This window comes from Balaenoptera physalus (genome assembly GCF_965194825.1).
Source record: "Balaenoptera physalus genome assembly, chromosome: 7".
Taxonomy (NCBI): domain Eukaryota; kingdom Metazoa; phylum Chordata; class Mammalia; order Artiodactyla; family Balaenopteridae; genus Balaenoptera; species Balaenoptera physalus.
Window position 1 is genome coordinate 121841970 of NC_138886.1, and position 15904 is coordinate 121857873.

The 15904-nt window shown below is 44.3% G+C and overlaps 1 protein-coding gene and 1 long non-coding RNA gene across 5 annotated transcripts in view; one reads left to right on the forward strand and one right to left on the reverse strand.

Moving 5' to 3' along the window:
* Window positions 1-15904, reverse strand: part of PALLD (palladin, cytoskeletal associated protein) — a 378549-nt gene that overhangs the window by 351152 nt on the left and 11493 nt on the right. The gene's annotated exons all lie outside the window — the stretch shown is intronic.
* Window positions 220-3557, forward strand: LOC309664133. The gene is made up of 2 exons (XR_014265644.1): window positions 220-2581; window positions 3374-3557. It is a non-coding gene; the product is annotated as an uncharacterized lncRNA (long non-coding RNA).

Genomic DNA, 15904 nt, shown 5'->3' on the forward strand with positions numbered 1-15904 from the left:
TATATGCATTAATACATGATATTTGTTTTTCTCTTTCTGACTTACTTCACTCTGTATGACAGTTTCTAGGTCCACCCATGTGGCTGAAAATGGCAATATTTCATTCTTTTTTATGGCTGAGTAATATTCCATTGTATATATGTACCACATCTTCTTTATCCATTCCTCTGCTGATGGATATCTAGGTTGCTCCCATGTCCTGGCTATTGTAAATAGAGCTGCAATGAACACCGGGGTGAATGTGTCTTTTTGAATTATGGTTTTCTCAGAGTATATGCCCAGTAGTGGGACTGCTGGGTCATATGGTAGCTCTATTTTTAGTTGTTTAAGGAACCTCCATACTGTTCTCCATAGTGGCTGTATCAATTTACATTCCTACCAACAATGCATGAGGGTTCCTTTTTCTCCACACCCTCTCCAGCATTTGTTGTTTGTAGATTTTCTGATGATGCCCATTCTGACCGGTGTGAGGTGATACCTCATTGGAGTCTTGATTTGCATTTCTCTAATGATTAGTGATGTTGAGCATCTTTTCATGTGTTTTTTGGCCATCTGTATGTCTTCTTTTGGAGAAACGTCTATTTAGGTCTTCCGCCCATTTTTTGATTGGGTTGTTTGTTTGTGTGATATTGCCACTCCTGGTATTTTTCTGAAAGAAATGAAATCAGTCTCTCATAGAGATGTCCACTTTCTTTCTGATGACCATTGAGGTCCTTTCCAGTTCCTGGAAACAATGCTGCTATGACCATGTGTGTCCATGCATCCCTGTGCACATGGTTACCTCCTCCAGGTATAAACACACACCTGGGAGTGGGACTTATTCATTCATTTACTCAGCACATGCTTACGGGGCACCTGTTACCTGCAGGCACCATTCTAGGCCCAGGGACACAACGGTGAAAATCAGCTGGAGGTCCTGACGCTAGAGGGGTTTATATTTTACTGAGGGAGACAGTAAAATAAATGAAACAAGTGTAGAATGTATCAGTAAGTTCTAGGGGAAAACCAAAATGGAGCCTACAAAATGATATAAATGACCTTATTTACAAAACAGAAATAAACTCACAGACATAGGAAACAAACTTATGGTTCCCAAAGGGGAAAGGGGGGGAGGGTTAAATTAGGAATTTGGGATTGACATATACACACTACTATGTATAAAACAGATAAACAACAAGGGTTTACTGTATAACACAGGGAACTACACTCAGTATCTTCTAGTAACCTATAATGGAAAAGAATCTGTAAAAGAATAGATACATGTGTATGTATAACTGAATCACTTTACTGTACACCTGAAAGTAACACAACATTGTAAATCAACTCTACTTCAATTAAAACAAAACAAGAGAGTGGAGAGGGCAGGCCCTGTTCTTTTCCGCCAGGCAGTCACGGAAGCCTGGCTCTGACGGGGACATCCAAGGAGAGAGATGGAGGGTCCAGGACTGCGTGGACCTGGGGAAGAGCAGCCCAGGTGGAGGGAACAGCAGGTGTGGAGACCTTGGGCATGCAGGGTCCAGCAAGGACACGGCTATGGCTGCAGTGGCAGGGCTGAGAATCAGGGGCGACATCAGAGAGACAGGGCCTTCTCACTGTTTACAGGACTACAGGTTTCTCTCTGAGAGCAACCATTAGTCCCTGGACAGCTTTGAACTGGGCCGTGACCACAGTTTCATGAAAAAGAACCGTGCCGGGTGTGGTGTAGACTGTGATGGGCTGGGGTGGAAACAGGGCATGGATTAAGGCAGGTGGTGCAGACACCCAGGGGAAGATGCTGGTGGCGGGGACCAGAGCCGCACTTGCGGAGGAGGCGTGAGGTGGTCAGGTTGAGGGAAACAGGGGTCGAGGTTTTGTCCATGAATGGCTGGCAGGAGGGCTGTCATTTGTTGGCCTGGAGAAGAGTTAGGAAGACAGGGTTTCGGAGGACAGGAGACTCAGGGACTCACTTTTGGATACATTACACTGGATGCACCTGTTAGGTACCCAAGTAGACAACTGGGTATCACACAAAGTTCAGAGAATGCACATCTTTAATTTGCTGTGTATCCCAGCATTGTCCCCACGTTGTTTGTACCTACTCACATGTGATGCTGCAGTGACACCTGTGCTGTCAGTTGTCATACTGTCTCTGAGGCTACCGTCTCCTGTCAGTGTTGACAACCCTCTTCAAGAAAAACAGCCCTGCTGGGCTAAGCCGTCTGGATCGTGATTTTACAAGTGCGGCAGCTTCACTACCTACTGGCCACGCTTTCCTGAACCAATGCAGCTACAAAACGGGACACACCACACCCTGATCCCCTGAGTGAGAAAAGCGGGTCAGTGGCTTGTTTCGATGTCTGTTTTCTTTTGAGGAGATGGAAATTTCTACCGACAGCGCTGCACAGGTCTGATAGGGCTAATCCTCCTGTCTGGCTTTTGATGGTGATCAAAGCTTCGCTAATATAAACTAATTGGAGGCCTTGCAGGTGCTGGGGTTTGATTATAAAAAGAAGGAATTTAATTCCTTTCAATTACGTATATTAATTGAAATTTTACTAGGCTAATAATGATGACCTAATAGCCATGTTATGATTACGTGTAGGTACGAGCCATTGTACTAGAAAGCCATGTTGTGATTACGTGTAGGTACGAGCCGTTGTACTAGAAAGCCATGTTGTGATTACGTGTAGGTACGAGCCGTTGTACTAGAAAGCCATGTTGTGATTACGTGTAGGTACGAGCCGTTGTACTAGAAAGCCATGTTGTGATTACGTGTAGGTACGAGCCGTTGTACTAGAAAGCCATGTTGTGATTACGTGTAGGTACGAGCCGTTGTACTAGAAAGCCATGTTGTGATTACGTGTAGGTACGAGCCGTTGTACTAGAAAGCCATGTTGTGATTACGTGTAGGTACGAGCCGTTGTACTAGAAAGCCATGTTGTGATTACGTGTAGGTACGAGCCGTTGTACTAGAAAGCCATGTTGTGATTACGTGTAGGTACGAGCCGTTGTACTAGAAAGCCATGTTGTGATTACGTGTAGGTACGAGCCGTTGTACTAGAAAGCCATGTTGTGATTACGTGTAGGTACGAGCCGTTGTACTAGAAAGCCATGTTGTGATTACGTGTAGGTACGAGCCGTTGTACTAGAAAGCCATGTTGTGATTACGTGTAGGTACGAGCCGTTGTACTAGAAAGCCATGTTGTGATTACGTGTAGGTACGAGCCGTTGTACTAGAAAGCCATGTTGTGATTACGTGTAGGTACGAGCCGTTGTACTAGAAAGCCATGTTGTGATTACGTGTAGGTACGAGCCGTTGTACTAGAAAGCCATGTTGTGATTACGTGTAGGTACGAGCCGTTGTACTAGAAAGCCATGTTATGATTACGTGTAGGTACGAGCCATTGTACTAGAAGATTAAAGATGCCTGGACCATTGGTGGAGTCCACTTTCACTGCAGTAAGTGGGTGTTTAAAGTGGTTTTTCCACAGCCAACATCGTTCCCGATGGTGAAAAACTGAAACCACTGCCACCAAGATCAGGAACAAGACAAGGCTGTCCACCCTCACCACTATTATTCAACACAGTTTTAGAAGTTTTAGCCACAGCAATCAGGGAAGAAAAAGAAATAAAAGGAATCCAAATCGGAAAAGGAGAAGTGAAGCTGTCACTGTTTGCAGATGACATGATACTATACATAGAGAATCCTAAAGATGCCACCAAAAAACTACTAGAGCTAATCAATGAATTTGGTAAAGTAGCAGCATACAAAATTAATGCACAGAAATCTCTTGCATCCCTATATGAAAAATCTGAAAGAGAAATTAAGGACATACTCCCATTTACCCTTGCAACAAAAAGAATAAAATACCGAGGAATAAACCTACCTAAGGAGACAAAAGACCTGTATGCAGAAAACTATAAGGCACTGATGAAAGAAATTAAAGATCATACAAACAGATGGAGAGATATACCATGTTCTTGGATTGGAAGAATCAACATTGTGAAAATGACTGTACTACCCAAGGCAATCTACAGGTTCAATGCAATCCCTATCAAACTACCAATGCATTTTTCACAGAACTAGAACAAAAAATTTCACAATTTGTATGGAAACACAAAAGACCCTGAATAGCCAAAGCAATCTTGAGAAAGAAAAACAGAGCTGGAGGAATCAGGCTCCCAGACTTCAGACTCTACTACAAAGCTACAGTAATCAAGACAGTATGGTACTGGCAAAAAAACAGAAATATAGATCAATGGAACAGGATAGAAAGCCCAGAGATAAACCCACGCACATACGGTCACCTTATCTTTGACAAAGAAGGCAAGCATATACAATGGAGAAATGACAGCCTCTTCAATAAGTGGTGCTGGGAAAACTGGACAGCTACATGTAAAAGACTGAAATTAGAACACTCCCTAACACCATACACAAAAATAAACTCAAAATGGATTAAAGACCTAAGTGTAAGGCCAGACACTATCAAACTCTTAGAGGAAAACATAGGCAGAACACTCTATGACATCAATCACAGCAAGATCCTTTTTGACCCAGCTCCTAGAGAAATGGAAATAAAAACAAAAATAAACAAATGGGACCTAATGAAACTCAAAAGCTTTTGCACAGCAAAGGAAACCATAAACAAGATGAAAAGACAACCCTCAGAATGGGAGAAAATATTTGCAAAGGAAGCAACTGACAAAGGATTAATCTCTAAAATATAAAGGAAGCTCATGCAGCTCAGTATCAAAAAAACTAACAACCCAATCCAAAAATGGGCAGAAGACCTAAACAGACATTTCTCCAAAGAAGATATACACATTGCCAACAAACACATGAAAGGATGTTCAACATCACTAATCATTAGAGAAATGCAAATCAAAACTACAACGAGGTATCACCTCACACCACTCAGAATGGCCATCATCAAAAAGTCTACAAACAATAAATGCTGGAGAGGGTGTGGAGAAAAGGGAACCCTTCTGCACTGTTGGTGGGAATGTAAATTGATACAACCACTATGGAGAACAGTATGGAGGTTCCTTAAAAAACTAATAATAGACCTACCATTCGACCCAGCAATCCCACTACTGGGTATATACCCTGAGAAAACCATAATTCAAAAAGAGTCATGTACCACAATGTTCACTGCAGCTCTATTTATAAGAGCCAGGACATGGAAGCAACCTAAACGTGCACTGACAGAGGAATGGATAAAGAAGATGTGGCACATGGGGCTTCCCTGGTGGCACAGTGGTTGAGAATCTGCCTGCCAATGCAGGGGACACGGGTTCGAGCCCTGGTCTGGGAAGATCCCACATGCCACGGAGCAACTGGGCCTGTGAGCCACAATTACTGAGCCTGCGCGTCTGGAGCCTGTGCTCCGCAACAAGAGAGGCCGCGATAGTGAGAGGCCCACGCACCGTGATGAAGAGTGGCCCCCGCTTGCCACAACTAGAGAAAGCCCTTGCACAGAAACGAAGACCCAACACAGCCATAGATAAATAAATAAATAAATAAAAGACTGTGAATTTCTTTAAAAAAAAAGAAAAAGAAAATGTGGCACATACATACAATGGAATATTACTCAGCCATAAAAAGATACGAAATTGAGTTATCTGTAGTGAGGTGGATGGACCTAGAGACTGTCATACAGAGTGAAGTAAGTCAGAAAAACAAATACCATATGCTAACACATATATATGGAATCTAAAAAAAAAAAGGCTCTGAAGAACCTAGGGGCAGGATAGGAATAAAGACGCAGATGTAGAGAATGGACTTGAGGACATGGGGAAGGGGAAGGGCAAGCTGGGACACAGTGAGAGAGTGGCATGGACATATATACACTATCAAATGTAAAATAGATAGCTAGGGGGAAACAGCCGCATAGCACAGGGAGATCAGCTCGGTGCTTTGTGACCACCTAGAGGGGTGGGATAGGGAGGGTGGGAGAGAGACGCAAGAGGGAGAAGATACGGGGATATATGTATATGTATAGCTGATGCACTTTGTTATACAGCAGCAACTAACACACCATTTTAAAGCAGTTATACTCCAAATAAAGATGTAAAAAAAAAAAGACAGTGTAAAAAATAAATAAATAAATAAAAGTATTTTTTTTCCCTTTTGCGTTTGCACACATTTACCTTACAGTATAATTTGAATGTGAGGACGGTTTGCACTACTGCTCGTAAACCGGGAATAATCTGCTTTGTTTGTAGCTATTTGATAGAGAATATCAGTGTCCCCCCACCTTTAAACATTTTTTGGTTTATGCTGACTGACTTATTTAGCAGTAGTAACTGAATGCAAAAAAAGAATAACCAGGAACCGCTATGTTTTTTAAACATAGAAAAATACTGTAGAAATTCCATTTTTTTAAGATAATTTGGAGTCTGAAGTCCCAAGCAGAAAACTTTCAAGGTGTTGCTCCCACTCGCCTGTATTTCTGGAGCCTGCCCTGTCATCTCAGAGGTCACCACAGGGTGCGGTCAGGAACTGAGGACCTGCGTTCTGTTCCCGGCTCTAGGACCAATGAATTCTTTTTCTGTTACCAGGCAAATAATTTCCTAGTTTTCTTAGTGTCCTTATATTTAAATGGTTTAAAAGCTATAGTTGCCATGATGAAATATTTTTAAAGTATAAAGTGAAAATGTGAGGCCTCATTTTTATCATACCAGAGGTACTTCTGGATTAGAATTCTTCATGAATTTTTCACCAACTCCCAAAATTTGAGAGTGGAGAGAAGGGGAGGTGAGGGAGGTGAGGGAACACGTCTTTGTCCTGTTGTCAAGCCGTGCAAGAGAAAGAGGGAACGTCTGATGTGATCTGGTTTTATGCAATAATTCAAATTGTTAACAGGTAATTTGCATGTAAGTTGAGTTGTAAATTGTATGTAACTTTAACGATTGAACAGAAGCTTTAGTTCCATCAGCTTGTCTCTGCTTTGCTGGGGTTTTGGTGGAATTATTCAAAAGTGAAGAAGGAAAACGGGATTTTTTCAGTCCTGGTTGTGGTTATAACTGGTATTTGTGCCAGTTACACTTGGGCAGCGGGGAGAAGTGACTGGTTATAAAGTGGAAATGCCTTGAACCGTGTTCCCATCAGTCCCGCTTCAGCTGGGCTACTTCATCCGCCTCCTGCCCCAGTCCAGATGGCTGCTACTTGGGCCAAACGTAAGATGCTCCAGGCCCGCAACTTCGTGGCCCACACGTCAGTCTGGCCATTTGCCCCCATCTGGACCCCACGCGAGTTGGTCAGGGATGTGTCCCTCACTCAGCCCAGTCTGAGTCTCTGTTTCCGTGACTCGAGTCTTGAATGGCAGATCTGCTCCCTGTGAGCCATCCCTGTATCTGGACCCTGGTACCCGCCTTCCCGCTTTCCTGGGGCGAACGCCTCTCCCTACACCTGGGCCTGCCACCTCGTCACCTCTGGACCCGCTGCCCCCTGCCAGCACCTCGGGTCTCCCGGCCTCTGTCTGTTGCTGGTGCCAGGTCCCCCGGCACCCCTGCTCTCCACGAGTCCTGTCACCTGCTCCCGGGGCCCTGGGAGCTGGCGCGTCGATCACCAGGCCTTCCCAGTCTCGGGTCCTGAGCCTCCCGGACCAACTCGGTGGGAGCTAGGTTCTAAAATGTCCCAGTGCAGGCAACTCTTTACTAAAGGTTTTCTTCCGTATACCAAATTCCCTTTAAAGGTTTCCTCTTTAGCCTCTCCTAGGTCTCATGTGGAAAAGAAGCTCAAAGTTCTTAGGCATTTGGTACATTTACCAATGCATGGCAGAGGGACCAAGATCTTTGGAACAGACATTAAGAAAAATTTAATGTACATTTATACATTACCCCCTAAAAAAACCCTCAAAGGATACAAAAACGACCAGCTAACTTTAAACAACGGAACATCTCATCAGAAGCTTAATTTCTCTAGAAGAGCAGAATTTGTAATGACTAAGGAACATTGCTCATGGGCCTTGGTAGACTGGGAGATGACAAGAGAAACTAGTTAATAATCCTGTAGCTACTAACTAAATTAGTCCTCCCCTCCCGCTGTAAGAAGAAAGGAGACAGAAGCATGAACTTGATGGCCCCCAAGTTACGAAACGGTTAAGTGAACTTTAACACAGGAGTTAGGATCTGCTCATCTGAATTAATCCTTTGATGGTAAATCGGTTACCTTTTGTGGTTTTTGAAAGGGTGTGGTGCTCACAGAATACATCTGGAACAGGCCTATTTTGGGAGTAAACCTAAGCGGGGCCGTATGTAGGTTTGAAAACCTGCAGAACTCTTTTGAGTGACATGTGAATGTATTTCGAACGAAGAATTACTTGTTCCCAAGATTAGTGGGTTAAAAAAAAAATCTAAACAGAATCCAGAAGAAATACTCAATTTCACTTCTATCACAGGCGAAACGATAAGAAAAAATCTTTATGGAAAATATACGTAAACGCAGAATTTAGGATGACATATTTAATTAAATGAATGCATTAGGAAGTTTCTTACTGCCCTCTGCTGTCACTTTCTAAAAGAAATATAGTAGACTTACTGTAAAAACTGACTCAAGGTGGATTAGCTGAACAAACTGGTTTGAAAAAAATTCCCTGCCCCTAATCCCACCAATTTCCAGCCAGTAATGCTGATTTACTTCATGTCTGTGTGTGATGATCTGTCAGCCCAAGGAACCAGCTCCAGCAAGGTGTGCGTCAGTGGATGCACGGTGAGTGGTAAAGTGTGTGATCTGGGAGACACTACATTAATCAGAAAGTACCAGCCTTGCAATTCGTAGTCAATGATGTCTTCCTTACCTTTGTGCCAGATTTCTTAATTTTGAATTTACTTTTTCATATTTACATAATTTAGGCAAACACTCTTCATTAATAAAAGCAAAACTTTCCAGATAAATGCATTAATGGCTTATTTTCTATAGTATAACCCTGACTTGAACTGTTATTTTCATTTTGGCGTATGAAATTAAGAAATGAGAGGGCTTCCCTGGTGGCGCAGTGGTTGAGAATCTGCCTGCCAATGCAGGTGACACGGGTTCAAGCCCTGGTCTGGGAAGATCCCACATGCCGCGGAGCAGCTAGGCCCGTGAGCCACAATTACTGAGCCTGCGCGTCTGGAGCCTGTGCTCTGCAACAAGAGAGGCCGCGATGGTGAGAGGCCCGCGCACCGCGATGAAGAGTGGCCCCCGCTTGCCGCGGCTGGAGAGGGCCCTCGCACAGAAACGAAGACCCAACACGACCATAAAATAAATAAATAAATAAAATTAAAAAACAAAAAATTAAAAAAAAAAGTTCAGGTTAGACATAAATCGCAGCAGTATCTTTTTTGATACACCTCCTAGAGTAATGAAAATAAAAACAAAAATAAACAAATGGGACCTAATTGAACTTAAAAGCTTTTGCACAGCAAAGGAAACCATAAACAAAACGAAAAGACAACCCACAGAATGGGAGAAAATATTTCCAAATGAAGCAACCACCAAGGAATTAATCTCCAAAATATAAAAACAGCTCATGGAGCTCTATATCAAAAAAACAACCCAGTCAAAAGATGGGCAGAAGATCTAAATAGATATTTCTCCAAAGAAGACATACAGATGTCCAAAAAGCACATGAAAAGATGCTCGACATCACTAATGATCAGAGAAATGCAAATCAAAACTACAATGAGGTATCACCTCACAGCGGTTAGAATGGCAATCATCAAAAAGTCTACAAACAATAAATGCTGGAGAGGGTGTGGAGAAAAGGAAACCCTCTTGCACTGTTGGTGGGAATGTAAATTGATACAGCCACTATGGAGAACAGTGTGGAGGTTCCTTAAAAAACTAAAAATAGAACTGCCATATGACTCAGCAACCCCACTCCTGGGCATATACCCAGAGAAAACCATAATTCAAAAAGATACTTGCACCTCAATGTTCACTGCAGCACTATTCACAATAGCCAAGACATGGAAGCAAGCTAAATGTCCATCGACAGAGGAATGGATAAAGAAGACGTGGTACATATATACAATGGAATTGTATATATTACTCAACCATAAAAAGAACGAAATAATGCAGCAACACCGATTTCCAGCAACATGGATAGACCTAGAGATTATTATACTAAGTGGAATAACTCAGACAGAGAAAGACAAATATCATATGCTATCACTCATATGTGGAATCTAATTTTAAAAAATGATACAAATGAACTTATTTACAAAACAGAAATAAACTCACCGATTTCAAAAACAAATTTATGGTTACCAAAGGGGACATGTGGGTGGGGGAGGGATAAATTAGGAGCTTGGGACTGACATATACAAGCTACTATATATAGAATAGATAACCAACAAGGACCTACTGTATAGCACAGGGAGCTCTACTCAGTATTCTGTAATAACCTAGATGGGAAAAGTATCTGATAAAGAATCAATATATGTATATGTATAACCGAATCACTTTGCTGTACACTTGAAACTAACACAACATTGTAAATCAACTATATTCCAATAAAATTTTTAAAAAGTAGTTCAGGTTAAAGTCCTGAACCCTGGGTTAAAGTCCCAGAGTCTTGGATTTCTTTGTCTGTCCAGGTTGGTCTAAGTCTGTTGAATTTGTTAGGATTGGCCAATAGGGGGAGGCCTTTGGATGACTGTAGCAAAACTTTATTAAACCTGATTTAATGAAGGTCCCCGACTCAGGAGATAGAAGACATTGCTCCCTGACTGGAAACCCTGCCTCATGGAAGTGTCGGGGGTTTTCCCCCATGATGTGCAGTGGCTTCACAGGAGCCCACCCCAGAAGAACATACCCCATGCCTGGGTTAAAGGCATTTCCACCCAAAACACCTCCTTGGTGTCATTTTGCTCTGGTCATCCTGAGAGAAACCTTTCAAATGAGGAACATTAATAGTATAGCTGACTGTAGTCCCTTGGGATGTATTCTTCAAAACTGGTCAATGTTTAGCTACGAGCCGATGGAAAAGAAGAAAATGATTTTCTCTGTAACACTGCCTGGCCCCAGTATCAGCTGGAATCAGGGGGAAATGGCCAGAGAATGGGTCTTTGAACTACGATACTATCTTATAGTTCGATTTGTTTTGTTAGAGAGAGGAAAACCGGGATGAAATCCCATTGCACAGTCATTTATGTCTTTATATCAGAATAAGAATTTGCAGAAGAGATGTAAAATTGTGGTTCAGAGGGAAGAACCTCAGAAAAAGCCTGTTTCAATTGAGTCAAAGCCTGACCATGATCTTGACCTACTACCTCCAGTCCCTCCGTCAGCCCCTCTTGTGGTTTCCCTGTCTTATGAAGGGGTCTTCCTGTAGTCAGTGCAAAGGGTCCTACCAGCCCTCCTAGGGCTGCTGGTCCGGCTCTGTACTGCCCATACCAGATGGTCACAAAGGAACACTCTTTCCTCCCCATACCCACCAGGGGATTCAGTTTGGCCCAGGGAACACTCTACCTCAGGCAGGGCATTTCCGTTAAGACAGGTCCCAGCGGGCTTAGATGACCAAGGCCAACCCAGGGGATCCTCCCGTATCAGTCCTGGATTTATACCACTGGAGAAACAATAAGCCATCTTACTGAGATGATCCTCAGAAAATGGGGAGCCTCCTTACATCCGTTTTGCTACTCATCACTCTCGCTGGGCTGACAGACAGGCCCTCGTGAATACCCTGCTGTGGAAGAGCACAGGATGGTATTAGAGAAAGCTGCCCGGAAGCTGAACGCTTCCCTGACTCACAACCAAAGCATCCAGTCAGGACTCGGGCGGCACAGGCCACACCTGGAGCTGAACCAGGATGATGGGACCCCCAAGACCCAAGGGGACTGAGCAAGCCTGAATCATCATAAGGAATGTTTAATAACCAGACTTCCACAGGAACCCCCAAACAACAGAGCCTGAAGAAGATCCAGGAAGTACAGCAAGGACCCCAGGAGAACCCATCCACCTTCCTTGAGGGGGTTTTTGAGGCTTACAGATGATATACTGATAGGGATCTGGAACACCCAGCTGTAACTGCTCAAATGCCCTGTTCCCTTTTTGGGAACATTAAATGCACTCCCACATCAAGCCTCTGCCCCACAAGCTGCCCCATTATGATCGGGAGACCAAGCCTCCCCCAGAAGCCCCTGGAGAAATTCCGCAAAAAGTTAAGAGTGGATGTTTGGGCTGATGGGAGGCCAGGAAGAGACAAGACGGCTTACCTAGTAGTAGTAAAACTCCATCCAGAGGCCAAGGCTCCAAATGTAAAGCAATAGGCACTTAAAGAGGCATTTGAAAGAAGGTATAAAGCCTCTGACGACCACCTTTCTTAAATGCCAATTATTCTGACCTTGTCAATCCTCATATAGCACTCCCATCCTGTCAGTTCAAAAACCCGGGACCAGCGATGACTTTTACACAGGATTTGAGGGCTGTTAACCAAACTGTAGAGGATATACATCTGGTGATGCCAAATCTTTACACTTTACTTACAACTTTATCCGGAGACTTTTGCTGGTTTTACAGTTCTGGAGTTAAAAGATGCCTTTTACTGCATACCCCTAAGTCCTGAGACCCAGGGGTCTGCCTTTGAATGGGACAATCGAGAGTCTGACGTAAAACAACGATACTGCTGGGTGGGACTCCCACAGGGATTGAAGCAGGACCCCACCATCTTCCGGGAAGCCTTAGCCACGGACTGAAGGGATCTCCAATTAAATGAGGGAGTCCTACTCCAATATGTGGATGGTATACTAACGGCTCGTAGAACTAAGGAAGCGTTGAGACCAAAATACTGCAAGGGAAAAGCACAGATTTCTCAACCAACTCTAAGATATTTAGGATTTGAGGTATCAAAAGGACAAAGAAACGTATTGCCAGATGGAAGAGAAGCATTAGTTACGGTGACTGTAGCCACCACCAGAAGGCATTCTTGAGGATTCTTAGGAACTGCTGGGTTTTGTCGTATTTGGATTCCTAACTTTGAACTCTGAGACAATATGAGGCTCTTAAAGGAAATGACAATAAGCCATTAAGCTGGACTCCGAGATGCCATAATGAGTTCCACACCATCAAGGAGAAGCTTTTCACAGCCCAGCACTTGGTCGCCCAGGCATTTTGTGTCTGAAAGACAGGGCATGAGTCTTGGAATGCTAACTCAATGTGTAGGTACATCCAGAAGGCCAGTAGTTTACTTTTCTTCTTGAGTCCAACAATCGGGCGTGTACGTCAAGTGTGGCCAGTTTGCCTCTGGGCTGTGGCTGCAACCTATGACCTTTCACAGGAAGCTGAAAAATGTACCCTGAGCCGGCCTGCCACTGTGCATGCCCCGCGCAGCGTGCTACCTTGACTTGAACGAAGCGGCGGATGCAGGCTTACTTCGGGGAGGCTGGGCAAATACCAGGCCTCACCACTTGGCACCCCAAATGTCACATTACAGGTGGTCTCCACTCTAAACCCAGCCGCTCTGCTCCCCAGGACGACAGGAGAGCCTGCTCACAACTGTATACAAATAATTGAATACAACCTGACTGATCAGCCTTTAGAAAATCTGGAAATGGAAATATTCACGGACGCGAGCAGCTTCACGGACGAGGCGGGGCTTGGAAAGGCCGGGTGTACAGCTGTAACTCATCAGGAAGCCCTAGAAGCAGAAGCCCCCGTCCAGGTCCGTCTGCCCAGAAGGCCGAGCTCACAGCCCGCACAGACCCCTGAGCCTTGGAGCTAAGGAAAAGGTGACTATCTATACCGATTCCAAGTTTGCCTTCTCTGTCCTACATGCACACGGGGCCACCTGGAGAGACTGGTCTACTGACATCAGGAGGAAAGAAATTCAACATGCAGAGGCGACACCAGCCTTATTAGATGCTGTTTTATATATATATATATATATATATATATATATATATATATATATATATGTATACACACATATTTATATGTATAGATGCTGGAAAAAGTAGCCATAGGACATTGCCTGGGCCACCCAAAGACTGATCGTTATATAACCAACGGAAATTAGGCTGATCAGACAGCAAAACAGGCAGCCAGAACCAAAAACCCAGATCCTAAGGTTTCAGCACTCATTCCAAGTGTGGACCTGTCCCTGTTTAAGCCTCAGATCTGGAAATGGATCTCGAGAGAGCAGACGCATGGGGATTTCATGCTGACTCCCGAGACTTAGATGGTGATCAGGACCAAACAACCACAGAGGCTGGATTTATAATGAGCTTATACATGAGCATGTGATGCAAGGAACTATTACTCACCTACACCAAGGTACCCATGATGGGAGGGCTGCACAAGTTTACTGGTGGTCTATAAATGCAAATGACCATCCAAAAGGTAATACAAAATTGCCTGATCTGCACTGGAAACAATCCTAAAACTGGGCCACCCCTGATGATAAAAGGGGTGCAAACCCAAGGGACAGAACGAGGGGACGACTGGTAAACAGACTTTACTGCTAGGCTAGGAATCAGGGAACATTGTAGATATTTGCTGGTGTTGGTGACGCCCCTGCACAGAATGGCGCAAAGCTTCTCCACGCAGGACAGAGAATGCTTCGTAGGTAATAAAGGCCTTCCTCAAAGAAATGATCCCTCGTTTTGGGTCACATCTTTCAATTCAAAGTGACAACAGAGGAGCTTTCATAGCCAAGGTGACTCAAAGGTGTCTGGGGCCCTCGGAACACGATGGAATTTCATGCTTCCTGGAGACCTCAGTCTGCGGGGAGGACTGAAACGATGAATCATTCCTTGAAAGAGACAGTCACCAAAACAGGCCAAGAAACCAACGTGACTTGGGATAAGGTCTTACCAGCTGCCCTGCTGAGGGTCAGAGTGGCCCCGAGAAGCAAGCTCCAATTGAGCCCTTATGCGATGTTCTCTGGGAGACCTTCCTTAAGGTCTCATGTGGTAACAGAATTAGATTTGATAAAATGTGTACAGTCTCTCAGTGGTGTCGTATCTTCTATACATAAAAAGCATCTAGTCCGTTAATGTTTCCCACGGACGTCCCCCCGCATTGCACAAGCCCAGGGACTGGGTCCTCCTTGAACCTGGACAAACCAACAAACAGCCTGAGGACCAGTGAAGCCCGTCCTATGACGTCCTTCTGGTTACACATCCTCCAGTAAAGCTAAAAAGAGTCAAGCCTTGGGTCTCCTACTCCCAGAAACCTTAAATCACTTTTCAGAAGGAAACAGAACAGCTAAGACTCCACCTGGCTGTGACGAGAAGACAACAATATCTCGACAGTAGCCCTTTTCTGCCCGAGAGTCTGGATCAAGCCTACATAAATCCAAATTCAATCACTAAAATGTTAAAAATAACATGTTTTCACGGATTCCCAAAGTCGCAGTTCTGTGTATCTTAGGGCTAAACCCTCTTTACTCATCAAATTTGTCCTCGTCCATCTTGTATATTTAAAAAGCCCTCTCCCCCACTCGCAGGATGACTGCCCAAGACTTCAGAGTTCAAGGTGGGACTCGGGAATGTTTACAAATAAGTGCAAAACAACTTCATTCCTCTTATAAAGATCCACGCCCCTCATCAGCCGAAAGCAGCTAGCCGGGTCCTCGCCCCCACTTCCCTCCAGACTGAGGAACGCACAGAGGAGACGCAGGTAAAACATCGCCCAGCTTAAACTCGTTTGCCTCCTTAAGTACGTTCATTGCGCAAACCTGAAGTTATTTTACAGAGACAGCCCTGCGCATGTGCAAGACGGGAACGGGCGTCTCCAGGATGACCCCAACAGCACGAGGAGCTTTCTTGGACTGATTAGCAAGGCAGCTTCCAAGCCTGAAATTCCCTAAACCCTTAAGTTCCGCCCTGATCCCTGGGTCGGGAGATGGATTTGAGCCGGGCCTCCTGTCTCCTTGCTGGTCGACCTCACAATGAAGCTTTTTCTTTTCACAAAGGCCGGGGCCACCCATCTTAGTTT